This window comes from Phacochoerus africanus, chromosome 11, assembly GCF_016906955.1.
Source record: "Phacochoerus africanus isolate WHEZ1 chromosome 11, ROS_Pafr_v1, whole genome shotgun sequence".
Lineage (NCBI taxonomy): Eukaryota > Metazoa > Chordata > Mammalia > Artiodactyla > Suidae > Phacochoerus > Phacochoerus africanus.
Genome location: NC_062554.1, coordinates 57,675,757 through 57,701,639, shown reverse-complemented (window position 1 = coordinate 57,701,639; position 25,883 = coordinate 57,675,757). Strand labels below are relative to the sequence as shown.

Below are 25,883 nucleotides of genomic sequence, written 5' to 3'. Positions count from 1 at the left end.
CTTTTTATTTAGGCAAAGGAATAAGCCCATGATTTGCTTCTATTGGGGTTAGGAACTGATGCACTAACATTTATGGAGCACCAACAGAGCGCCCAGGCCCCTCTCCTCTGTGTCCTAGTTAATCCCAATAGGGGACTTGGGGTAAGATATTGGCCCCATTTCACAGAGGCGGGAACCAAAATTCAGAGATGCTTTATGATCGCCCATGGTCACAAGCTAATGAGGAAAACTTGATTCTAAAGCCTGTGTGTGGGTATGTGGGTGTGTGTATGTGTATGTCTGTGTGTGTGTGTGTGTGTGTGTGTGTGTCTGTGTCTGTCCCATGCTGCTCCTATACCCCTGGCTCTGGCCCGATGTCACCTCGTATACAAATTCCCCATAAGCATTAGGAGGGCTTGCACTCTACCTGCAGCTCAAGCCGTACAGAGCCTGTCCGCACTGCCTTAAAGCAGGGGGTGGTGGGGCTTGGGGATGGGAGTTTCAGATATGTCATAAGCGGTTCACTTATTATTCACGGAAACACCCAACAAACTGATGAGTTCTGTCCTCGCTATCAGTATCGGGGACCAGCTGTTCACTTGGACTGGGGGCTGTGAGGGATTTAGCTCTGAATTCATGAATGCAGTTAAGCCTCCCTAGGAAGGAACCATGGGGATTAGCGCTTATGGAGGCCTGGTAATTCTGAGCCCTGGGGGGAAAGGGGGCAAGAGGGGTCTGGGCCATGGAGAGGGGCCTTCAAATCTTCTAGAAAACATGCACATTACGTTCCTGCTGCTGGATAACCTCTGCCTCTGGCTGGACAAGGCTGCCATTGGCTTCCTGGACACACAGGCTCTGCCGTCCTAGTCCCTCCAGCCTCTCTCTGTGCTTTTTCTTTCTTCTCTAGCAGCTCTCAAGCCCTGTTTCCTGTCAGATCCACTGTGTGCAGGACATGCTTTGTTTGGTAGGAATCTTATTACAACCCTAGAGCTCCAACTCCTTTCCCCCATTTTTGCAGAAGGGAAGCCTGAGTTTCAAGGACCTCCAAGGTCACTCGAGGGAAGGGCAGAGCTAGGGTTTGAAGGCAGGAAATCTGCACAGCAGTCCTGGACCAGATCCAGTAGAGTGAGCAGGATGACCTGCCTGATCATCCAGGATCCAGCCAGGGAGGGCGGAGAAGTCCAAGCATACGGACACAGGTCCTCCTTGGCCCAAGTCCCCCACTGCCATGAGTGGGACATCCACTGCCTTGTTCTCTGGGGCCTGACTTACAGACAGAGCGAGGCCAGCTTCAAAGCCAGGCCGGATCACCCTTCCTCATTTCCATCCGTGCAAGGATATACCTCACACTCGAAACTTACTTGAAACATGTGGACCTTAGCGAGTCAGACGGGGTGATGTGTTTCTAACGCTTTCACCTTGAATGACTTACACCTCAGATTGTTTCCTGGTGGCTTCCTGGGTGTTTATCAGGCTTGGTGTCCTGCTCTGAGTTTTAGTATCTTTGGCCCTAGAAAACTGTGGGGGAGATGCTTATTCAAGAACTGCAAGGAAATATATGACATTGACAATATCGAGACATTTAAATACTTCTTCAGTCGCACACCTCAGCAAAGGCAGGTGTTTTACTAAACTTAAAAGCAAAAATGCTTAAAACATTATTGGTTACATTTATTTTCTATCCCATAGTCCCCAGTACTCAAAATATATTCAAACACACACACACACACGAAATGATCCAAAAATGGACAAAGGACTTGAATACACATTTCTCCAAGGCAAGTATATAAATGGCCAACAAGCCCATAAAAAGATGCTCTAATCACTAATCATTAGGAAAATGCAAATCAAAACCATAATAACACTTCACACTCACATTAGGATGGCTATAATTAAAAAACAAACAAACAGAAAACAACAAATGTTGGTGAGAGTGTGGAGAAATTGGAACATTCATGCATCGCTGGTTGAGAATGTAAAATGGTGCAGTCACTGTGGAAAACAATTTAGTGATTCCCCCCAAATTTAAACACACCACAGAGTCCAGCAATTCCACTTCTAGGTACATTCCTTAAGGAATTGAAAGCAAGGACTCCAAGAGATGCCTGTGCTCACAGCAACGTTATTCACAGTAGCCAGAAGGTGGAAACAGCCCAGTTGTCCATCAGCAGATGAACAGACAAACACGATGTGGTGTGTGCATGCAATGGAATATAGTTCAGCCACAAAAAGAAATGAAATTCTGATGCCTGCGCCAACCTGGATGAACCTTGAAAACATTATGCAAAGTGAAATAAGCCAAACACAAAAAAGTCTTATACGAAGACTTGACAAATTAGCATAGAGACAGAAAGTAGAAGGAGGGAAGGGGAGGGAGGAAAGGGGAGATGGGGTGGTATTAATTAATGGGTAAAATTCTGTGTGAGACGATGAAAGAGTTGAAAAAGTTCTGGAGGTGGATGGTGGTGAGATCGGTACAACAGTATCCACAGACCCAAGGTCGATGAATTGTACATTGAAAAATGGTTCAGAGGGCCAGCTTCATTTTTTGCTGAAATATATTTAAAAACAAAAACAGGGGAGTTCCCGTTGTGGCACAGCAGAAACATATCCGACTAGGAACCATGAAGTTTGGGGTTCGATCCCTGGCCTCGCTCAGTGGGCTAAGGATCTGGTGTTGCTGTGAGCTGTGGTGTAGGTCACAGACGTAGCTCGGATCCTGTGTTGCTGTGGCTGTGGTGTAGGCTGGTGGCTACAGCCCCAAGTGGACTCCTAGCCTGGGAAGCTCCATAGGCTGCGGGTGTGGCCCTGAAAAGATAAAAAGACAAAAAAAAAACCAACAAAACAAAATTAAAAAACAAAAACAGTCTGCCACTTCCCACTTCTGGCAGCCCCCAATCAATGCTCTGTGTCTATAAGCTTGTTTATCTTTAGATTCCACATCTAAGAGAAAGCAGATCATATTTGTCTTTGTCTGACTTACTCCATTTAGCAGAATGCCCTCGAGGTCTAGGTGGGCTGGTATGTTTCATTTTATGTATATTTGCCACAATTTAATAAACAAAACAAAGCAAAAATACCACCACTCCCTCTCCCCCCAGAAAATGTTAAGCCAACAGATCCCGAAGGCTGACTCTCATCTCTGCTTTCTCTCCACCCAACAGCCTGGATGACTCCTTGTGTTCCAAGGTCTGGGCCTTTGGGCTGCTGCCCCTCTGCCTGGGCTGCTTTCCCACCCTGCCCTCAAAAATATCAGCTTATCGCAGAAGCGTAGCCAAATTCCCCTGACGTCAGGAGTCTTCATGTTTTCCTTCTTGTTTCCTTAAAGCTTTTGCACATGCCTTATTAAATCCTGCCTTGTTTTACACCGATTCTTGCATGTGGACCGGGAGTTTCTTACCTAAGGGACAATGTTTTACTCACTTTTGGTTTCTCAGCCCATGGTGGCATTCCTAACTCCTAGTAGGGGCTCGATGAATATTTAATTACACTGGCAGGTCTAGGAGGTGTTTTTGTTTGCTTTAGCTCTCTGAGGGGCGGGGGATGGCTCTCTGACCTGCTCAGAGGAAACTGTTACAATTGCAGCCACAGAAGGAACAGAAGGAACAGACCCTCAGAGGAGAAAGAGGGGGGACACCTGCTTCCTAGGATCTGCTTCAAGAGCAAGGTGGTGGCATCTGACCCAGGTGGCATCAAATCTCTGGAGTCCTGGTCTTGTTCTTGAACCTGAGGAAACCCAGCTTCCTCCTCTAGGATGTGAGAAGAGCAGGTCCTGGGTAAATGGTGAGGGTGAAGATTAGTTGAGCTGATGGGGGAGGCCTCCCCACCTCCAACCCCTCGGTTCAAGCGGTTGCTCCAGGAGGGCAGGGCGCCTCCCCTGGTGATGATGGGAACACCTACTGCTCTCCTTCCATCATCTTCTTCCCTTCTCCCTACCCCCAGGTCAGGTTTCTTCCTTAAACACCTCTTAATTCCTTCCTTCCTTGTTGTTTTTTTTTTTTAAACAAATGCAAAAATTCAACTTATTTTTGTTTTTTGCCTGCTTTCTCTTTTTTTCCCCCATCTTTCTCTCTCCTTTTCTTTCTTTCTTTCTTTCTTTCTTTTCCTGTTCAGTTTTTTTAAAACAAATGCAAAAATGCAATTCATTTATTTATTTAGTTTTGTTTTTTGGCTGCTTTCTTTCTCTATTCTTTCTCTCTCCTATTCTTTCTCTTTCTTTCTTTCTTGTTCATTTTTTTAAAAAACAAATGCAAAAACGCAATTTATTTATTTATTTATTTTTCTCTCCCTCCCCCCCCCCCCCCCCCCCCCCCGCCCCCGACCCCTGCCGGCAGCGTACAGGGTTCCCAGGCCAGGGATCAGATCTGAGCCACAATTGTGACCTGTACCACAGTGGCTGCGACAAGGAGTCTTTAACCTACTGTGCCAGGGCAGGGATTGAACCTGCATCCCAGTGCTCCAGAGACACCATCACTCCCATTGTGCCACAGAGGGAACTCCCCAATTTTTTTCTGCACACATTATTTCATCAGAAACAGGATCCTGTTCTTTCTAGTCTCTAACTCTTTCTTTTGCTTCCTTTCTCAGATGGAGGGAGCGAATTGGGGAACAGAAAGGAGGTGAGTGCCTTTTTGCTCCAAAAGGGGCCTCCACGCAGCTGTTCTAAGGTCACCATTTGCCTGTTGAAATCCCTTCCCTTGGCCACATCAAAGGGCAAATGCCCCACATGAGGCGAGGTTGGCAGGACCTCGGGTGCCTTGGCACGTAGTTGTGGTCTTTAAGCTTCTATTCTTGGGTGAATCACAGGGCTTTTGTTCCTGTCCCAGCCCTCCCTATAGTGGGAAAGTACTTTTCCTCTCCCTCCTATTTTCCCACCCTCCTTTCTCTTTTGTGAGCTTTCAAGTCCCCCAATTAAATAACTGGTAAGTTTTCCTGGTGAAAAGCACTAAACTTGACTGGATGACTTCCACGGCAAATGTATTCCTTTCTCTTTTCTGTTTGCCCTTGAACGCTCATACATTAACCCTTCTTAGAGGGGGAAAAATAAATTAAAACAGGACATAAAACATCCATCAAGGTAATCTAGGCCTGTCACAGCCCCATGCAGAATTTCTTTCATTTGTGTGTTTGGCAACTTATTGAATTGCTGTTTATTGAGTGTCCAGTGGCACCAGATACTGTGCTAGCACCAGAGGGTCCCATATCCATGGGACATGGTCCCCGCCCTAAAGGAGTATCTGGCGAATAGATACAGTAGGTGTGGAATGTCTAAGGAGGTGGGCGGAATAGGATGAGAGCTCACTGCTTCCAAGGGTAATTATTCATGAATTAAAAAAAAACAGGAAGGGGAGTTCCTGTTGTGGTTCAGTGCGTTAAGAATCTGACTAGTATTTAGGAGGATGAGGGTTCAATCCCTGGCCTTGCTCAATAGGTTAAGGATCCGACATTGCTGCAAGCTACTTTCATAGGTCATAGCTGTGGCTCAGATCTGGCATGGCTGTGGCTGTGGCATAGGCTGGCAGCTGCAGCTCTGATTCCACCCCTAGCCCAGGAACTTCCATATGCTGTGCGTGCAGCCCTAAAAAGGACAAAAGAAATTAAAAAACCCAACCAACACAGGAAGGGGTGTGCCTTTTTGCAAAGAATGCCAAGCTGACTAGGTTCAGCAGGCTAACTCCGGGTAGGTGGATGGTCATTCCTGGCTCAGACTTTCCCCTCTTCCTCTTGACTTTTCTTTTAATTACATCCCTTAATTAATCTATGATCTTTGGATAAACATCCATTCCGAAGCCAACCCATGCATCCATCAGTCTTGATTTTTAGTAGGTGCTCATTAAGTTCTGGGATCTCAGATGCTGAAGGAAGAAAAGACTTTCCCAGCCACTCTTGACACATGGCTATTCTTGATTTCCATGGGCACTGAGAGCCTGTCTGTGTCTTCCCATTCTATTTTCCCTCTGAAAATTGGTTTGCTCCCCACTTCCAGGAAGGAGCAAAACTGAGAGGCTAACTTTGCCTATGACTTTGAAAGTAGCTTAAGGAAGAGGAAGAATTAAGTTGGTGGGTGTGTGCTCACGCACACACGAGTGTGCAACCATCTCGGAACACCATTCGTACAGTTAATGGCATTTGTCAGTGACCGTAGGGTCTCTCTCAGACCATCACTCCCTGGATTTCCTAAAAACTACATAACACCCTTTTTCTCTGGAGACCAGTGCTCCTCGGCGGATGGTAAGTATACTGCAGCACTATGTCAAATTTTGCCTGAAGCCAGCAGCCCGGGCTCTGCTCCCTGACCTGTTAAAAACATCTGTTTAGCAGAAACCACATGGCAGTTTCTCTGAAGATTCAGCATCAGCTGGGGAGGTTGCTGCTATTTCAGGGTTCCTTCCAGCGTGATGTGCGCTAAAGCAATACCCACTTCCACATCACTCTGCACTGACTGACCTCTCCTTCTATCCTGGTCACTGGGCTAGGCACCAGGGGAACCATGGGAAATATTACAGGATTTATTGGGGAATACGAAACCCACACACGGAGCAGTTAGACCCTGCAAGGATAGAACAGAATCAAACAAATGTGTACACGCAGAAGGTGGTGTGCGAACTCAGAGAACAGAGACTGACCCAAGCTCTAGTCACAGAAAAAGACATCCAGAATCAACCATCCACTCATCCATTTATTTCTTGGTCATTTATTAAATATTTACTGAACATTTGCTATGTCCTGGGTCCTGTGAAAGTCACTGAATGAAAAAATAAATCTCAAGTTGTTTAGAGGAAATGTTCAAGTTAGTTGCAGAATTGGAAACAGAATTCTTGTCTTTTCTTTCTTTCTTTCTTTCTTTTCTTTTTTTTTTTTTTTCAGCACCTGCATCATATGGAAGGTCCCGGGCTAGGAGATAGAACCTGTGCCACGGGAGCGACCTGATCCACAGTAGTGATAATGCTGGATCCTTCTCCAGCTGAGAATTCCTGTCCTGACTGAGACCATCCTGTGTCAGGCACTGGGACAGCTGCAGGAAGGCTGTGCTGCACACTGACTCAGCGTTCCTGACACTCACCCAGCCCCACGAACCTGCACGTGTTTCCGAGTATCTCCCAACATCCTTCTCCTCAATGAGAAAATGTGGGTCATAATAGCACTCCCTCATGGAGCATCTGTGAGCATGCAAAGACGTAAACACGTAAAGGGCAGAACACCATCTCAGACACAAAGTAAGTGCTTAATAAATGTCAGCTTTTATTATTATCATGGAGCTACCTCAATGGATAAAAGATGGTCCCCATCCTTAAGAAACCTTGAATTCTAATGGGAGAGCAGCGTGTATCCATGATACAAGAGCTTTGGGGGAGATGTAAAAAACAGAAAAATAAATGAAACGAGAGCAAGAGTAAAGAGAGAGAAATGCAAGTGTAATATGATAGACTGGGCAGCGTGGTTTGAATATAGCCATTCTATGTATTGCTTTCCAAGTCTGCAGAACAGTCATATCTTTAAATTCTGGAAAGGAAAACATTTCAGAGGCCACCTAGTCCATGCCCCTGTCTCCCATCTATTAATATATTAAGAGCACCAATTAAAAGCCTATTATCCTCTAGCACACACTCCAGTCACATTGCAAGTGCCATGACCCATGGCCACTTGGCCCGGAACGATGCTAGAAGTGCTGGAATCTTGAAAATAGCCCCGGAGGGAAACAAACAAACAAAAAAAACTAGTAGGATGGCTCTCCAAGGATGGGTCTTGGGAAGCTAATTCCACAATCAGGCTTTTTCTTCCTTTCCTCTCCCCAGCTAGGGCTGAGAATAGTTTAAATATCAATATCCAAGAGGTAAAGCAAAACTCAGGTCACAGGTAAGAGTGGGCCAGGGAACTAGTCTGGGGAATAGGATGGGCATGGGAATGGGACTAACCAGGGAGAGATGCTGCTCATTGAAAGCAGATAAGAAGTTGTGATCACAGATTTGATCAAGCTGATATAAGACTAGTGATGAGGAGTTCCCACTGTGGCACAGTGGAAACGAATCCGATTAGAAACCATGAGGTTGCAGGTTTGATCCCTGGCCACACTCAGTGGGTTAAGGATCTGGCGTTGCTGTGAGCTGTGGTGTAGGTCACAGACATGGCTCAGATCTGGCATTGCTATGGCTGTAGCCTAGGCCAGCAGCTGCAGCTCTGATTTGCCCCCTAACCTGGGAACTTCCATATGCCATGGGTATGGCCCTAAAAAGCCAAAAAAAAAAAAAAAGACTAGTGATGACATCAGGGGTGCAGAGCACCAAATACAAAATCCAGCTCCCAGGGGTGGGAGAAAGAATAGAAATTGTTTTGTAGAATATCAGGGGAGAAGTCAACCAAGCTGGATTCAGAATAAGGAAATGTTACAGGAATGAAGACCAAAGCCTATACATTTATTTTATCTCTTTTGTCTTTTGTCTTTTTAGGACCGCACCTGCGGCATATGGAGGTTCCCAGGCTAGGGGTCCAATCGGAGCCCCAGCTGCCAGCCTATGCCACAGCCACAGCAACACCAGATCCAAGCTGTGTCCGCCACCCACACCAAAGCTCACAGCAATGTCAGATCCTCAACCCACTGAGGGAGGCCAGGGATCGAACCCACAACTTCATGGTTCCCAGTGGGATTCGTTTCCACTGCACCATGATGGGAACTCCCCAAAGCCTATACCCTTAAACCCGGCACGTAAGGTGAGGTCAGGTGGGAGGCTCCAGGGTGCCCGGGATGTACACATAGACCCAGCAGCCATGGTGGAGGCAAAATGACTCCAGATTCTGTTCATTAGTACAGATGAGACCTCTGACACATAACTGGACTGGGTTTTCACTGCTTGGACAAAATGGGACTGAACCACCAACTTTATTAACTGCTCCTGCCCAAGCACCAACCCAGAGGACAGTATAAGGACCCATTTCATAAATGCACACACCTTGCCCCCCACCCCAGAGCCCCCTGCAATGTTTAGTGAATTAAGGAGTCTTGGCATGAGTGTGTAGAGGGACCTAGAAACCCCTTTGTCCTCTTGGCCGCAGCACCCCTCACCGCCCGGGACCATGGCCAGGCAGGAGATACAATTAGTCAGCACCAGCCCCTGATTCAACTCCCAAGCTGCCACTTGTCGATGTGGCTCTAAATGTCACCGCCGCGGAGGCGACCCCACCTCACATCCCTCCCCTGCTCCCAAGCTGCCCCCAATAAACTATTGTTTTAAAGCAGCTCATGTGTTAATTAAAAAGTGGGAATCAATTGTCCTCATCTCTCCATTCCAGGCTGCTGTGCATACAAGGATCAGAGCTGCCTCAATTTAACTCAATTAGAGATAAGGGGAAGCTGACATTTCCACAACCCGCCTTATCATCCTGCTGGAAAAACGGCCCAGATTAAAATGTACAAAGATGTTTTCGTTAGTCCCTTTCTTCCTCCTTTACCTTCTTTTAATCATCATGAAGAAAGCTGACAGTCAAGCTGATGGGGGAGATGCGAGCTCCAGCCTGCGGCGATTAGCCATCCCGAGCCCCCACGTGGCCGCCTAGTGTGAGTCTGGCTGCAGACCCAAGACCGTGCCCAGGGCTGGGTGCAAAGAAGTACTCCACCTGTGCCTCCACATGGCAGACAATGGCCATGCGGCAGGAAGGATGGACTTGGAGTCAAGAGCCATCAGCTTCTCTGGGAACCTGCTACCTTATCTGTGAAAGGGGCAATAATGTGGACTGACCGTTCCCGCTTGGGGGACCACAGAGTCTGACACCAGGCACAGTCGATCCATGTTTAGTTTGAATACAAAGGCTCTTGGACTCAGCCTGGGTAATTTCTGAATGGAGAAAGGAGGCTGTTCACAAGTGACCCCATCCATCATAAGCATCCCTGCTTCTTGATCACAGGCCCTTAATCCAGGCAGTTGAGAGATACATTATTGCTAAGCAAACTTGCACGTCTGCTACTGGGATCACTCCTTTACAATGAGGAAGCTGAAGCTCAGGGCGACTAATGAACTGGCTGAAGTTCACACATGTGGTGAGCAGTGGGGCTGGGTTCTGAACCCAGAGCCCATTCCCTTTGCATCACCCCGTGCCCCAGTGATGCTGAGTCCTCTCTGGGCAGTTCCCCGACCTGTTCATTCATTCGCACCATGAAGATAGCGCTCCCTTATTGATACTGGGCTGGGGGTGTAGTAGCAGTTTTTCAAATTTGCCCCGTCTATGAGCTAAGCTATTTTTCTGGCTGCCTCTGTCTCTGTTCAGTGCTGACATAGCCCTTGTCCATCTCACTCGCTATCTTCTGGTCCATCTCCACATTCTGCAAACTGCCTCCCTCATCCGGCCCACAACCACTGGCAGACCACAGCTAGTACGCAAGCAGCACCCACTGCATACAAAAGCTGCGCTGGCGCCTGGCCGCATCACTATGCCCCTTGGTGGGCATGGGGCGTCCTGCCCTGATCCCCTCCAATAATGACAGATTGTGCTCCAGATACCAGGAGTGTTACTGGCAGATGCCCTTGGCTGCCAGCCCTTTGGGGATCCTTCAGCTGGAGAGGAGCATCTTACTCAAGGGCCTGGTTCCCTCCCCAGGTGGTCACCTCCAGTGACCCAGCAGAGACCGGGCAATCTCAGTCCACTCAGAATCAGGCTGAAGGGTCTTCTCTCTCCAGAGGTCCTCCCTGTGGAGTCCACCAAAGTGCTTATCTGCCTGCATCCCAGTTTGAGCTGTCCCTCTGTCCCGCTGTCCCTCTGTCTTACTTCCTTCCCCACACCTCTGTAGGGGGTGATTTCAAGGGCACACCCCAATCAACAACCTTTTGCTCAATTTTGTCCCAGATTCTGCTTCCCAAAGAACCCATCTTCAAACTCAGGCACGTCCCACCCTTAAAACCATTAACCATAATTTACAGATAAACAGTCCAAGATCAGTTGGTTAATAAATACCTAGGGTTAAGGGGAATTCCGCTGTGGCTCAGTGGTTAATGAACCAGACTAGGATCCATGAGGACGCAGGTTCAATTCCTGGCCCCACTCAGTGGGTTAGGATCCGTCGTTGCCATGAGCTGTGTGTAGGTCATGGATGTGGCTTGGATCCTGAGTTCAGCTACAGCTCCAATTTGACCCCTAGCCTGGGAACCTCCATATGCCATGGGTGCAGCACTAAAAAGCAAAAAATGAAAAAAAATTCTGAGTCTACAGGGAGAAGAAAAGGAGCCCAAGTGAGCATGGCCTCCCAAAGCAACAAGGTCCACGAAGTGAGCTGTCTCGGACCCTCTGAGCCAATGCAGTTGCCAGACAAATACCACCAACTCTAGCAGATACATGAAGAGCAGGAGACTCACTCAGCCAAGTTCTGATCAAATTCCACAAGTCAGGGTGGTTTTACAGCAATAGCTAACTGGACCAGAGACATGGCCTGCACTGCTCTGAGAAGCTTTTTCCTTCTGTCTTCAATCTTATCTCTTCTGGAGTCTTCTCTTAGCAGAGCTACCCTGCCCAGCATCTTACCCCCTCCCCACCCAGCCACCTTCATCCTTCTTCTTCATCTTCAAACTTGCACAGAAAATTTTTCACCTGTCTCTGCTTCATTCTACTTGCAACATCACAAATGAGTTATCAACCACCTACCACCACTTCCACACCATGCACTTCCTTGTTGTCCTTTGAATGCTGACCTCTATCTCTATGTTTCTTTCATATGAATATATTAAAGTTTAGCAGATTTTTTTGAATCACAAAGTCTAGTGGCACTGTGTTAAAGTATCATTTGCTTTGGAGAAGATGTTCCTGAAATGCACCTCTGCAGATTAGCATTACAAGCTGCCAACTGCTCCCCCGTGAGGTCTGTTAGCATTCATTCATTCACTCATTCACTCAACAAACATTGATTAGAATCTATGCTGAGATATCATCTGTGACTTGAGGCTCTCAGGCCACTAAATGGCTGAAAAAAATGGCCAAGTCAGAAATGGGTTTACTGGAGTTCCTGCGATGGTGCAATGGGATCAGCAGCATCTTGGGAGCATGGGGACGCAAGTTCGATCCCTGACCCGGCGCAGTGAGTTAAGGATCCGGTATCATCATAGCTGTGGCTTAGGTCACAACTGCAGCTCAAATCTGATCCCTGGCCTGGGAACTCCATATGCCAAGGGGTAGCCAAAAAAGGGAAAAAAAAAAAAAAGGAAAGAAGGAAGAATGAAATGGGTTTACTAAGTCATCTGACGTAGCCATAACCAGTCCAGCTCAAATATGACTCACCTAGGTTTTAAAGATGTCTATAGATGTTTTCCTGACCAGTTTCTAGGATTTGTATTGTCAGAAAATCAGCCCCTTTAGTCAACACTGTAGTTCTCAACTCTAGCTACATATTGGGATCATCAGCATCACTTAAAATAAAAATGCTAATGCTGGGGTCTCCCCTTTGGAGATTCATTAGTCTAGGGTAATACCCAGGCATCAGTGTGGCTTAAGGAGTTGCCGAGTGATTTAACATGCAGCTGGGGCTAGACAGCCATTGACTGACCTAAATCCCTAATAATGCAGCTTAAGATCATCCCTCCTACTCTAAACTCTGCAGGGACAACCAGGAAAACAGTGGTTGGAGAACATTTTGGACCCTCGAAGTTTTCCTGAAATCTCTGCAGCTTTTCTACCCCAGGTTCAATAATCCCAGTCCCTTAACCTTTCCTCACAGGTTTTATTTGCAGCACTTTAATCACACCTTAATCTTGTTTTGATTTAGCTCAAATAGGCCTGTTTCCCTGGAGAAAGCTTTTCCAAGCTAGAGGTCTCTGTTTTCTAGAAGGGCGTAACCCTGATGGTTCAATTCAATGGTCAGTTGCGAGAGAGTTGTTATAAAATGCGTATCGGTAAAGATTTGGGCAGATCATTTTATTTTACTTCTATAATTAGACTAGTTAAAATTGAAGCCCCTCACATTTCAACTAGGGGGCTATTGCAAAAATGGTTAGGAATGTCTTCGGTCACCTAATTCATGAGTCAGCTGACTTGTACAAGGCTGGATTTCCGTTCTCTTAAATCTTCTCTCTGCCAGCAGTTGCAGTGATCAATGGTCCTAAGAAAAATAAGACTTGCTCAAAAGTCAGCCTGTGGATTCTGAACTTGGAAGGAGGGGACTGGAGATGGCCCATGTAGTTAATCCTTATACACCCCTGAGCTTGATGAGTGATCATAACATTGCTCATAGCTCTTTAATCCAGGGACCTCACACTGTTGTCATTTCATGTACATCTGCATGGCTGTCCTTTCACGTAAATCACATCAATCTCAATTTTAATTTGCTTATGATTCCAAGAGACGTTCGACCTATTGTTATATTAGAAATGAGAGGAACATGGATTTATGAAGAATCCAGGCATAAAAAAATCTTCAGAGATTACAAAGGGGAAGTGGGAGGTAGTGAGGTATGGATACAGGGGTCTTAATAACATTTGAAGAAAAAACAATCTTTTTTTTTTCTTTTTTGTCTCTTTAGGGCCACACCCCTGACATATGGAGGTTCCCAGGCTAGGGGTCAAATCTGAGCTGTAGCTGCCAGCCTATGCCACAGCTGCAGCCATGTGAGATCCTAGCCACATCTGCAACCTACACCACAGCTCACGGCAACGTCGGATCGTTAACCCACTGAGCAAGGGCAGGGATTGAACCCTCGTCTTCATGGATACTAGCCACGACAGGAACTCCCAAGCATGTTTTAACTCATATATGTACATACTACTCTCAATATGTACTTGGATGGAGGGGTGCTAAGTGGTAGATTTCAGGAAGGGTTTTTCTCCTTTAGGGTAATATACATATAAAGCTTTTAACTCATTAAGGCAAAGTTAGGTTCATGGCATGGCCATAGGGACTGGGCTGTCAAGACACAAAGCATAAAATTGAAATTAACCATCACAGATCACTTATACCTGGCAGGATTTTTAAAAAAGCTTTGCTTGTGCCCTCAGTTTCTAAGAAAGAGTCAAGGTCTAAGGACATTCATCCATCAAACTGCTCTCTTGGAAACCACCTAAGGATGGTGGACAGACGCTAAAGAGAATGTTTGCCCGAGTCCTTTGAACTTCTTGCTGTAGTGAAGTCACAAACTCCTGCTTTCAAACCCCAGGGCTACCATGTGTCAGCTCTATGGTCTTTAGCAAATGGCCTAAGCTTTTCAAGCTTAGTTTGCTTATCTCGGCACTGCAATGAAACCTGAGTGTCAGGAGGACAAAAAAGAATCTTTATAAAGTATCCAGAGCAGTGTATCTCCAGGCTGGATGCTCAATAATAATAATGATAACCATAACCTAATTATCATTATTGGCAGCTCCTACTTTACCAACAGTAGAGGAATTCTACGACTTTTGTTTGTTTGTTTTCTGGTGGGGTTTTTTTGTGGTTTTTTTTTGTTTGTTTGTTTGTTTGTCTTTTTAGGGCTGTACCTGCAGCATATGGAGGTTCCCAGGCTAGGAGTCGAATCTGAGCTATAGCCGCCAGTCCAGGCCACAGCCACAGCAATGCCAGATCTGAGCTGCATTTGCGACCTACACCAGAGATCATGCCAACGGTGGATCCTTAACACACTGATCGAGGCCAGGGATCAAACCGTGCCCTCATGGATGATAGTCAGATTGGTTTCTACTGAGCCACCATGGGAACTCCTCTAAGACGTTTTATTCTCTGTAAGGCAACAGCAGATGGGGACAGAAGTTGAAGCCTCTATTTAGCACCTCTCAGGTACCAACATAGAAACAAAACAGCAGATGCTGCCTCATGAAAATCCACAGCTAAAGAAGAGCTGGGTTGGTCATAACTACCTCCATGCAGTTTTCAGGTCCTGATGAAGCCTCAGATGGGAGAAGGGGGCAAGGGGAGGGAAGGAGAGGTGTATCCCTTGGGTCTCAGTTTTGCAGAGTGTTTCCTCGTGAAGCAACCCTGGAAGGAGTTCAACAGATTGCTACTCAGAAATGTGGGTGAGATCTAATATTCACCTAATGCTGCTTGAACACATAAATGACAACCCTCTTGAACTCTATTCATTTAGTCTCAATGAAAGGCCTCTGAGGTTATTTACGGATGCCACTCAAGAGAAAGAAAACGAAAAATACACCTGTCATATGGAATGCTTGGAATAGTTACATCTGAAATGCCCCTGAAGTAGGCTTTTGAAAACAGGTTGGTCTAATTAGTTATTGTGATCAGGTATCTATGGAAACAGCCATACATTTATTTGTCCTTAAGCCCGAAAATCCCTTCCTCCTTTCAGAGCCTACAATCCACACACGCCAAGCTTAGACTTACACACATTAGCTCCTTGCAACACATACAAAATGAAAGAGAACAGAAACTCTAAGGAAAATGGAGGAAAGTGGCCTTGTTACATGGGGAGAGGGCCCTGCCTGCCATGAGTAACTAAGGAATTCCAAAGGCCGAAAGTTGGTTTTATTCACACAGCATCGATTTGGAATAAGCCTGATGAACGACCTCCCCAACGGTGCAGGGATAGAAGGAATCATCCTATTAATAGCAGGCTTCAGCTCCATGATGGGTTAAATGGGTTAACTGGGCTTTTGTTGAATGGCCTTGTAACATAGTAACCATTTATAACATAATTTCTATGGGAAAATGTGTCCTGAATTCCAAGTACTCAACTTCTGAGACACAGCCTCTGTGTGTGTTGAGGACTTCCTGCGTCCTCTGAGCAACAGCCTGGGGAAGGAGAGGCAGCCAGGAGTTCAAGGTCCACAAATGTGGGTTCCAGCCCTCACTTTTACACGGAGTGTCAAGTCATGTAACTTCTCTGGGCCTCAGTTAGTGCGGCTATAAATTGCAAAAGGTAACAGCCACTTTGTCCAGAATGGAAGTGCCACCAGGGCAGAACCATGCCTCTCTGACTCACCTCGGGTCCCCCAGCCCCTCATAAATATTCGGTGGGGGAAGGAATGAATGAATAATTGCCTCATCCCAGCATGGTAAGCAGATTCGAATGGGATTGATGCATGTGAAAACAATTCAAGAAGCTGTAAAATGGAATACAAATGAGAGACATGATAATTATAACCTATTGTTACAGACAGAATGTCACCTTCTGTGCATGCCATGTAAATGAGGATGCCGGTGTCAGTGCTCATTCAATGGCTGAACTGACACCCAGAATACTGAGTGGTACAGACGGTCCATGCGACCTCAGGTAGCAGCAGGGGCTGGGGCTGGAAGGAGGGTGGAGAGGGGAAAGTGAGTTAAGAAAAGCTAAACGAGTGGGGACCTTGGCTAGAAAATAGGCTCATTAGATGTAGGCAGCTCTGAGCAAAGGAATACAGGTACAGGGGTCTTGTAAAGTCTCTCTAGGGACTGGGCCAAGGACTAGAAGGCCATTCTGTCTGAGTGCCTGAGGCAGAAACAAAGAAGAATGAGACCAAAGAGACTGGATTCCACTCCAGGCAGCTTAAAAAAAAAAAAAAAAAAAAAGTGATGCCTGGGCAACCAATTAGGAAGGATGTAGAAAAGGCAAATATGAGATACAGGAGTTCACGTGTAAGCAGAATGAAGCAGGACTCAGTCAGATCCCTGCCCAATGTTTGCCAGCCTACATGTAATGATTTTTTTTTTTCCTTTCTAAATGATTTTTATTTTTTCCATTAGAGTTGGTTTACAGCATTCTCTCAGTTTTCTGCTGTGCAGCAAAGTAACCCAGTCACACATACATATATACATTCTCTTTCTTGCATTATCCTCCATCATGTTCCATCATAAATGACTAGATATAGTTCCAGTGCTATATAGTTCCAGTGCTACACAGCAGGATCTCATTGCTTGTCCATTCCAAAGGCAATAGTTTGCATCTATTAACCCCAGATTCCCAGTCTGTCCCACTCCCTCCCCCGCCCCCTTGGCAACCACAAGTCTGCTCTCCAAGTCCATGAGTTTCTTTTCTGTGGAAAGGTTTATTTGTGCCATATATTAGATTCCAGATATAAGTGATACCATATGGTATTTGTCTTTCTCTTTCTGACTTAACTTCACTTAGTATGAGAGTCTCTAGCTCCATCCATGTTGTTGCAAATGGCATTATTTTGTTCTTTTTATGGCTGAGTAGTATTCCATTGTGTATGTGTACCACATCTTCTTAATCCATTCATCTGTTGATGGATATTTAGCCTACATGTAATGTTTGCCTCTTAGTTATCACTCATGATGAAGCTGCTGAGATAGCCCCAGTGCTAATGGCCAGGCTGGGCAGCAGAGGAAGGGCAGGGATGATATTGAAGGGAATGTCCCCAGTACAGTGACCCTGGGGGCTTTGTCTGGCATGTGACTTGGGCAACCGGATTCTGGTTTTTCTATACACTATGCAGAATCTTGCACAAAGATTCTCGGTGCAGCCACAGTCGGGCCACTTGCGGGCATGGCTGGGGTTTCTACAGAGTGAGACCCAGGCAGCAGCTCAGACCTTGGCCACAACTGAAGCAATAAGATAATAGACTTTCTGAGTTTGAGTGGGAACCCGCACTGGGAAAGTCATCCCTGTCGGCCCATGTGTACTCCCTGGAGCTTGAATCTCCCTGCTTCCAGGGGTGATCCTTCTCCTGAGCATGTGCCACCGGATTAAAATAGATGGCCCCCTGAGCTGCCGTGGTCACCTTTCCCGCTCCAGCGACCAACCCTGAAATGCAATCTAGAGTGGCTCTATATCTCCTTCTGCGGAAACAACTTCAAAGGGCCAGGAGAAGGCAAAAAAAATTTTTTTCACATTATGGAAGAGAAAGAGAGACAGCGAGACACAAGAAATTCTGGGCAGTGACACAAGAAATTCATCTATGCAGTTTTCCGTGGTCCAGCCCCTGATGCCAAGTTAATAAAAACGCACGTTTTCGCCCAATGTAGGGTGAAACTTTTGAAGAGGGACAGGGTCAGGGTGTGGAAGGGGCACAGGTTGGAGACGAAGAAGTCTGAGGTCTGACCTCTAGCAAGGCCACCACATCCCCTGAACTAATAGCCTTGGTTTCTCCATCTGTGATACAAAATGAAATGCCTGCTTCCTGCTACATAGAAGCATTGTGTAAATCAAATGAGATAATATATGTAAAAGCACTTTGAGAAATTAAAAGCACACTCCAGAAATAAAATATTGATTAAAGGAAATCTATCCAATCAATGGTATTTCCTCTATATCTAGTGTGTTTATTACTATTATTTTTTTAACATACGTTATTATCAATGGGATGGATAGGTTCTATTTATCTCACTGGAAACGCCACGAAGTTTAGGAAGTCCGTATTTTGCTAAACCTAAACTCCACACGAGTCGTCTCTTTGTGACAATTTCCCCATCTGGAAACTGGATAGAGAATATCCCCACCATGGCAGTACATAGGAAAATTAAACAAAATGGCCTAAATTCGCTTGGACATTCACAGGAAGCTTTATGTGTGCAATCTCTCTGAAATGTTTCTCATTTCTGTGCTTAAACACCTGATGCAGGCAAACGGGCCAAATGCATGAGAGGAAAGCTCCAATCCTAGGGCCATAACTCTGTAAATTCATTAACTGTGAATTATGGTTTTGCACCAGGCTTGGCTTCCAAGGCCAGCATCACACATTCCTAAAGTAATGTGCCTGACACCAGCAGGAAAAGGTCTTTGCAGTTCCCACCTTGAACTCGTGGAGAACGCCTACCTCATCTGTTCCCTGCGCTCAGGATAGGTGACCATCTCCAGGTCTGCGATGCTGCCTTCATTATCCCAACATTTAAGGGCTGTGTCAGTGGCAGAGGAGACTGTGCAGCCCCAAACTGGCCAGCAGGTGAGCAATGTTACAGGGAGGCAGGAAGCGCAGCATCCTTGGGCAGAGAGCCCTCTTCCTGCCTTTCCCCTAGTCTGAGTCTGGGGGCAAACAAATGCTGAGGTCCTGTTGTGTGCTGGCCCCTGTGTCTGGCATTCAACCTACATCATCTAACTCAATCCACACATAACTGTAACTCAGACCAGCGATTCTGATTTTTGGAGAAAAAGAGATTCCGATTTGTTAGTCTTGGGGAATGAGTCCCTCTATCTGCATTTGAAAAACAGCTAGAGGAGTTCCTGTTGTGGCTGGGTGGTTAACGAATCCAACTAAGAACCACGAGGTTGTGGGTTCGATCCCTGGCCTTGCTCAGTGGGTTAAGGATCTGGTGTTGCTGTGAGCCGTGGTGTAGGTTGCAGATGCGCTGGGATCCCTTGTTGCTGTGGCTGTGGTGTAGGCAGGCAGCTACAGCTCTGATTAGACCCCTAGCCTGGGAACCTCCATACGCCGTGGAAGCGGCCCTAGAAATGGCAAAAAGACAAAAAAAAAAAAAAAAAGCCTCAGAATCACCTCTAGCTGTTTTTCTTCCTTTCTTTTTGTTTTTTTTTTTTTGTCTTTTTGCCATTTCTAGGGCCACTCCCTCGGCATATGGAGGTTCGCAGGCTAGGAGTCTAATCGGAGCTGTAGCCGCTGGCCTACGCCACAGCCACGGCAACGTGAGATCCGAGACTTGTCTGCAACCTACACCACAGCTCACGGCAACACCGGATCCTTAACCCACTGAGCAGGGCCAGGAATAGAACCCGCAACCTCATGGTTCCTAGTCGGATTCGTTAACCACTGTGCCACGATGGGAACTCCCCTGAGGCTTTTTAAATCTGGCAATAATACCAACATGAATAATAGCCAACAGGACTTGCCAGTTATCACACGCCAGCCATCAGCTGAGTGCTTTACCTGCTCCTTCCTATTCGAATTTTAAAACAACACGATGAGGTAGATACTAATATTATCTGCACTTAAAGACAGCGAACCTGAGACTTAGAAAAGTGAAGGGGTTTGCCAAAGACTCCATGAATGGTGCACACTGGGGCTGGATTCTTGCCCCATTTTTCTCCGACTCTGGGATCTGTGATTGTTCTACTTTATCTGGTGCAGTAGACTCCTAACTTGAGAAATTAAATCAAAGTGTGTATGTTAGGGGAATTTTTTTTTTCTTTGTCTTTTTGCCTTTTCTAGGACCTCTCCCATGGCATATGGAGATTCCCAGGCTAGGGGTCTAACTGGAGCCACAGCCATCGGCCTGCGCCAGAGCCACAGGAATGTGGGATCCAAGCCGCATCTGCAACCTACACCACAGCTCAAGGCAATGCTGGTTCCTTAACCCATTGAGCCAAGCCAGGGACCGAACCTGCAACCTCATGGTTCCTAGTTGGATTCGTTAACCATGACAGGAACTCCAGGGGAAATTTTCTTATGCTTTCTCTTCTGGGACCTTAGTGATGGTGTCAGTTGCCTCATCATTGTGATTATTATTATCATTATTAATATTCTTATCATTATTAATTTTTCCTAGCAGTGTCTGATGATAGCTTGGGAGCACCTAGGCCTGAGACAGGGTGCCACACTGAAAATGCCACAAAGGAGCGGTGTCTGTTAGGAGGCAACAGTGCTTTGGGGAAGGGTACATTTGGTTGTCTTGCTCCTGGGCTGTGACTTGGCAGAAAGCCACTTCCCAGCACATAATTAAGATAAAACCTCACATCTGGCCTTTCCCCACCTTTATAAACCTCCCTCTGAATCTCAGCAGCCACGGACCTTTATACAACAATACTCATAAAGACGTTCCGCTTCCAAGGACTTTGCCGAGGCAGCTACAGACACCCCGCCATAGCCCCATATAATCAATATTATCATACAGTTAAAAGATAATCATAATACGTTTGATCCTTAAAGCTCCTTTGAGACTAAAAAAGTTCAAAGCACTTTCACGTCGGTCCTTTCACTGACCCTCGGCACCTCAGACAGCAGGAGGAGGATTTTAGGAAGGATGCTGCCATGGCTCCTTAACCCCGTCTCCCACAAACTTGAGATTGTACAAAGTCAAGGGTTTGCTCCATCCCCTCATGTCACAGCTTATGGAGGAGGAAACCCTTGACTTGGTACCAAGGTCTTTCTTGGTGACTGTTCAGGGTTTCTGGGCTGGTGGGCTTGGAGGTCTATGGCCTCTTCTGTCTGCCATGCAACCCCCCGAGGGTAGGTACAGGACTATTACTCCGTCTCTGTGGGCTCAGCACAGCGTCCCTCCAACACACGGGGGAGGGGGCTTCTGGGGGACAGGATCCGTCAGGCTTCTTCTTTCTAGAAAGGTTTGGGGTCACACCCTTAGCAGTGGACAGGATCCTGCTTCAGCATTAGCGTCTTGCAGTATGCAACGCCCTGTGTGAGATGCTGATGGGTGGGAAGGCTTCCTGGGGGGATCGAGGAGGATGTAGCATCATGGGCAGAAACGATGCAGCCACAGAACAGAATACAGAACTGAGCTCAGCGGGAGGAAAAGGCAGGAGAGAACAAGGCAAGGCACCAGGACCAGCCTCCAGGGCAGGCGTACAACCAGGCTCCAACTTCAGTGATGCCGAGTGCAGGAGTGGGCGATTAAATGCTGAACTGAGCGATTTTCCAAGACTAAGGAAGGGGAAGCTTGCGAGAAGGTATGCCTGGGCCAACGCAGGGAGAGGCTGTCCCTCCAGGGACTATACAAGTGACAGTCTCCATCCCCCCAACTGTGTCTAAGGAGGTGGGACAGGGCAGACGATCAAATGGAGCACCTGCAGCTGGGCTGGCACGGCTGGGCCTGGGGTGTGGGCACGGGCCCATCCTGCTATCCCATCCTCAGTGGTCATTAGCTCAGGAGATTAGAGCGGGGGCCAGGCTTGCTGCAGGCAGAGCCTGGATAAGTCCAGTTGGAACTCACACCAATAAGGAGGAAGTGCAGCTCAGCCCTGTTACCCAGCTCCTCAAGGCCAGAGTCTTCAAGGAGTGGGCGTGGCTGCAGGTGTGGCCCCCAGGCGAGATGGCCATGGCCCCGGAGACCAGGGACATGCCATTCACTGTACTACAGCAGGTGCTACTTCTCTGGCCCCTGGCTCCCTTCCTTCTCCCTCCCCACGTCCCTAGAATCTGTGTGGACAGTAGGTGGGTCTGGCATTGCTGTGGCTGGAAATTCTGGGCTGCAGAGCTGGGCCGCCGGCCTGTGGCCCCACCTGCGGGTCAGCCTCTTCTACATTCCTGCCCCGAAAGGTCCCTCTCTGACACGGAGACTGGCTTTGCGATGTACTGGCAGTTATAATGGGATTCAGTAAATGCTTCTGTGGGTGCCATGCGAGCTGAGGGTTCTGGGGACAGAGCGGAGCTGGCTGCTGCCTATTTACAAGTGTGTAGAAAGAGGAGGCAGAGGCCTCAGCTGCCAGGTGCCTCAGCTCGTGATCACCCAAGACAATAATCCCATCTTTCTGGCTTCCTGCAATTGGGGATGGAAAGAAATCAATCAGAAGCAGAGCTTGGATGCAATCATGTAATATGTATAACCTCGGGGTTTGGGGTTTGGTTTTTTGCTTTTCAAGTGCAGGCCTGGAGTCAAGCTTACATGAGGTCTTAGGCTTCAGACTGAAGGCTGAAGGCTCTGGCATTGCTGTGTTCAAAGCATCTTTAAGCAGGGAGGGAAATGGGGGTGAGTTAGAGATTACAGGGTAATAGCATAGCTATCATGAGAGCTGGGTCAGAGACAGGCAGAGACCAAGGGTCTCTACAGCCAGGAGGCCTCCATCTCACTTTGATTCAATTACGGCCCGAGATCTCTGGACCTGTTCCACTGGCTGTTGTCCCAGCCTCACCTGCTGGGCTCATGCACTTGGCTCTGGCCCTGAGGGGCTGGCTTGGTTCCTTCTGAACTTCTGCTGCTGGTCTGGGGAAGCTGCGTCTACCCACCACCTGGCTGCCCTGCCCAGGTGCACCTGCTTGTGTGGGTCTCAGAGGCATAGGGCGGGGGCGGGGGTGGGGGCAGGGGCAGGGGCAGGGATGAGCTTCTGAGAGCATCACTTAGAGGCTGTATGGTCTGGAACATAGGGCTGTACAGTTTAGGAAGGGAGGCTTCTCCCTCCATCCCACCAATAGCCCTGGAGGGGTCATATTCTCTTCAGAATGGTTTTCAACCTGAAAAACTGGAGTTTCTGAAACATTAAATGACTTTCCCAAACCACAAAGAACCTTGGAGGCAGAACCTAGGTTAGGACACGACGTGCCAGTTTCCTTCCACCCAGATGGCTCCTGGCTCCTTCCAGGGAATCGGGAGGCAGGCTTTGCTGGAGCAAGCTCTTCTCACAGCCGAGCAGGCAAGGCAGGCCCTGCCCAGCCAGGGCTGAGCAGAAGGCAGAACCCTGTGCCAGCCCCCCGGCAGCTCATTAGATCCTCTAGTTACACAGGCCCCTGGGACTTCCCAAAAGGTCTAGTGCTAATAAAATAAATGCAATAATAACCAAACAATAAAAACAATGATTTGGCACGTAGGAATTGTTAATTCAGATGGAAAAAAATTGTGCTGCAGTTATTACATACTTAGAAGAAGTTAGTAAATTGAACACACTCATGGAACTTTTGAAGAGTTGGAGCCAGATTTGAACCGAGGGCTGTCTGGCTCCAAGCCCCATTCCTTGGATAGCGAGGAACCAGGAGAGAATGCACACAGGCCCCACTGTTTCCATCGATACCAGAGAATGACACAGGCAGAGGTGCCAAGTGCCTCAACCTAGAAGATGCCACCTTCGCAGGGTCTGTCTCTCTGGGCTGGAGCTGCCCCAGGACCATGGGGCTGGGATTGGAGAGTGCAAGTCTGCTGGGGCTGGCTAGCCACTTGGGGAGGCGGGGAGTGTGATGCTTAGGCTGAGGGATGGGCTCAATTCTAGTTCCGGAATTGCACAGCTGCCCTCCTAAGTGGGAGAGCCTGGGTGGCTTCATGGAACTTGTGAGTTTCGATACCTGGGATGATGGCCAGCCAGTCACCAGGCCCACAGCCTTGCTCTCTGCAGGCTCTGATTGATGCACACCCATTGAGCTACAGAGAAGAAACTCTCGAGAAATGGAAAACACATTCTCCCCCAACACATCACCACCTTGGTGAATGAGTTTCCGATCATCCACTTGATAAACTTTGTTCGTTCTCTGATGGCCTGTGGCATTTGGATCTATACCATGCAAACTGGCATTATCTTATTTGCCAGCCTCATCTAGGTGAAGCAAAGTGCCTAAGGCAGAGCTTTAGTTAAACAGCTTGGACCAGCCTCAGTCTACCTGGCTTCTTTATCTTTAAAGAAGGAATTGAAATCCTTCTAACGGGAGGGAGGGCGAGGAGCTGTTGCAGACTATGAAAAGCTAAACAAGAGCAACCAGTTGCTGTGATGTTTAACTTATGGATGGATAGAGTCCGTCTCCCCAGGAAACACGTAGGTTTCTTAAAAACTAGAGCTGGGTTTTACATTTCTTCCTATCTTTCACAGGGTCTAGATCGGTGAATACGATTTGCTCAGGAAGTGCTTGCTGAAGCCTGGCCCTGAAGAAGCTAACATTTGGGTCTGGAAAAAGCAGGCTCAGAACACAGCGCGATGCCGCGAGGGATCCGTCTGTTGGGGGGAAGGAAGGCGGCAGGTGAACAAAGGTAGGAAAAGGAGCGCAAAATCAGAGAGAACGTGGAAGTGTGAGGCATGGCCAGAGTAACGGGAGCTCAGAACAGCAGGTGCCATGGACGGCGGTACCAAGGTCAGGTGGTCCTTAGGCAAACCACGCCCCCCCCCATCACAAGCAGCCCAACCCAAGGTGAAGACCATATAACTTGGTGAAGGTTTCCTTCTGCGACAGCCTGACCTCTAAGGAAAGCAGATTCTGCCTCACATCTTCCTGGAAAAGGGAACTTAGCAGAGTGGGGGTGGCAGCCTGGGTTCAGATGACAAAATCCAGATCTGAGTCCTCTCTCGGCCACCGAAAGCTGGTGTGCCCTGGAACAACTTATTTCAGGTTCCAAGTTTATTGTACTTCCCTACGGTAGAAGAATGGAATCTGCCCTGCCAGCTTCTTCTCTGTGGCAGGGATCTAACAGAGGCTGTCAGAAGGCTGCCACAGGGACCGAGCTTCACAAGGAACTCGTGCTTGGAGGGCAATTCGTCTGAATGTAAAATATCTGTTTTTCACAATGATTTTACTCTGAGGCACCTGTTTTAACCCAGCGTCAAGATGGAGCCCTTGGAGTTCCCTTCATGGCTCAGAGGTTAACGAACCCGACTAGGATCTATGAGGATGCGAGCTCAATCCCTGGCCTCACTCAGTGGGTTAAGGATCTGGCATTGCCGTGAGCTGTGGTGTAGGTGGCAGATGGGCTCGGATCCTGTGTGGCTGTGGCTGTGGCTGTAGCCGGCAGCTGTAGCTCTGATTCGATCCCTAGCCTGGGAACCTCCACATGCTGCAGGTGCGGCTCTAAAAATACTAAATAGATAAAGCAAATAAAATAAAATAAAAGATGGGGCCCTTGCATGTACCTCGTCCGCAATACCGACCAGAAGCCTTTCTTGGGGTCCTGTTCTACTGGGCTTGAAAGGACAGAAGTACCTGCTTTGGAAAAGTATCCTTAAGTCCTCTATTCAGAAACCCTTGAAACAGAGGCCTTATGAATAGAGAATAAAACCCAATGTAAAGAGAAAGAAGCAAAGAGAAAGGTACCTTTCTCACAGGCCTCTGCCTCATTTCCATCCAATTCTGTCTGCTTCTTTTAGGCCCTGGGGCTGGGGATCCTGCCGGGTTTTCCCACTTTAGCTGGGCTCTCTGGGGCAGTTAGTAACTCCTCCTGAGAACTGGATCTATAGCGGCCCCCGCCGTGGACCCCCCACACGGGTGGGCAGCAGCACGGAGCCGGCCGGCTCTCCCTGTGGTCCTCTCTGCTCTCTTCCTCCTCCGAGCGACCGCAGGATTTATAGGGCTGTCGCAGCGACACGCCATCTCAGTAACTGCAGAATGGCAGTTGTAAAAAATCCCATTTGCCAGGGTATTAGAATCCCATTAGCACTCCCGATGGAGAAATAA

At 47.6% G+C, this 25,883-nt stretch overlaps 1 protein-coding gene across 3 annotated transcripts in view; it reads right to left on the bottom strand.

Annotated features, from left to right (window-relative positions):
* Positions 1-25,883, bottom strand: part of NTM (neurotrimin) — a 999,601-nt gene that overhangs the window by 824,941 nt on the left and 148,777 nt on the right. The gene's annotated exons all lie outside the window — the stretch shown is intronic.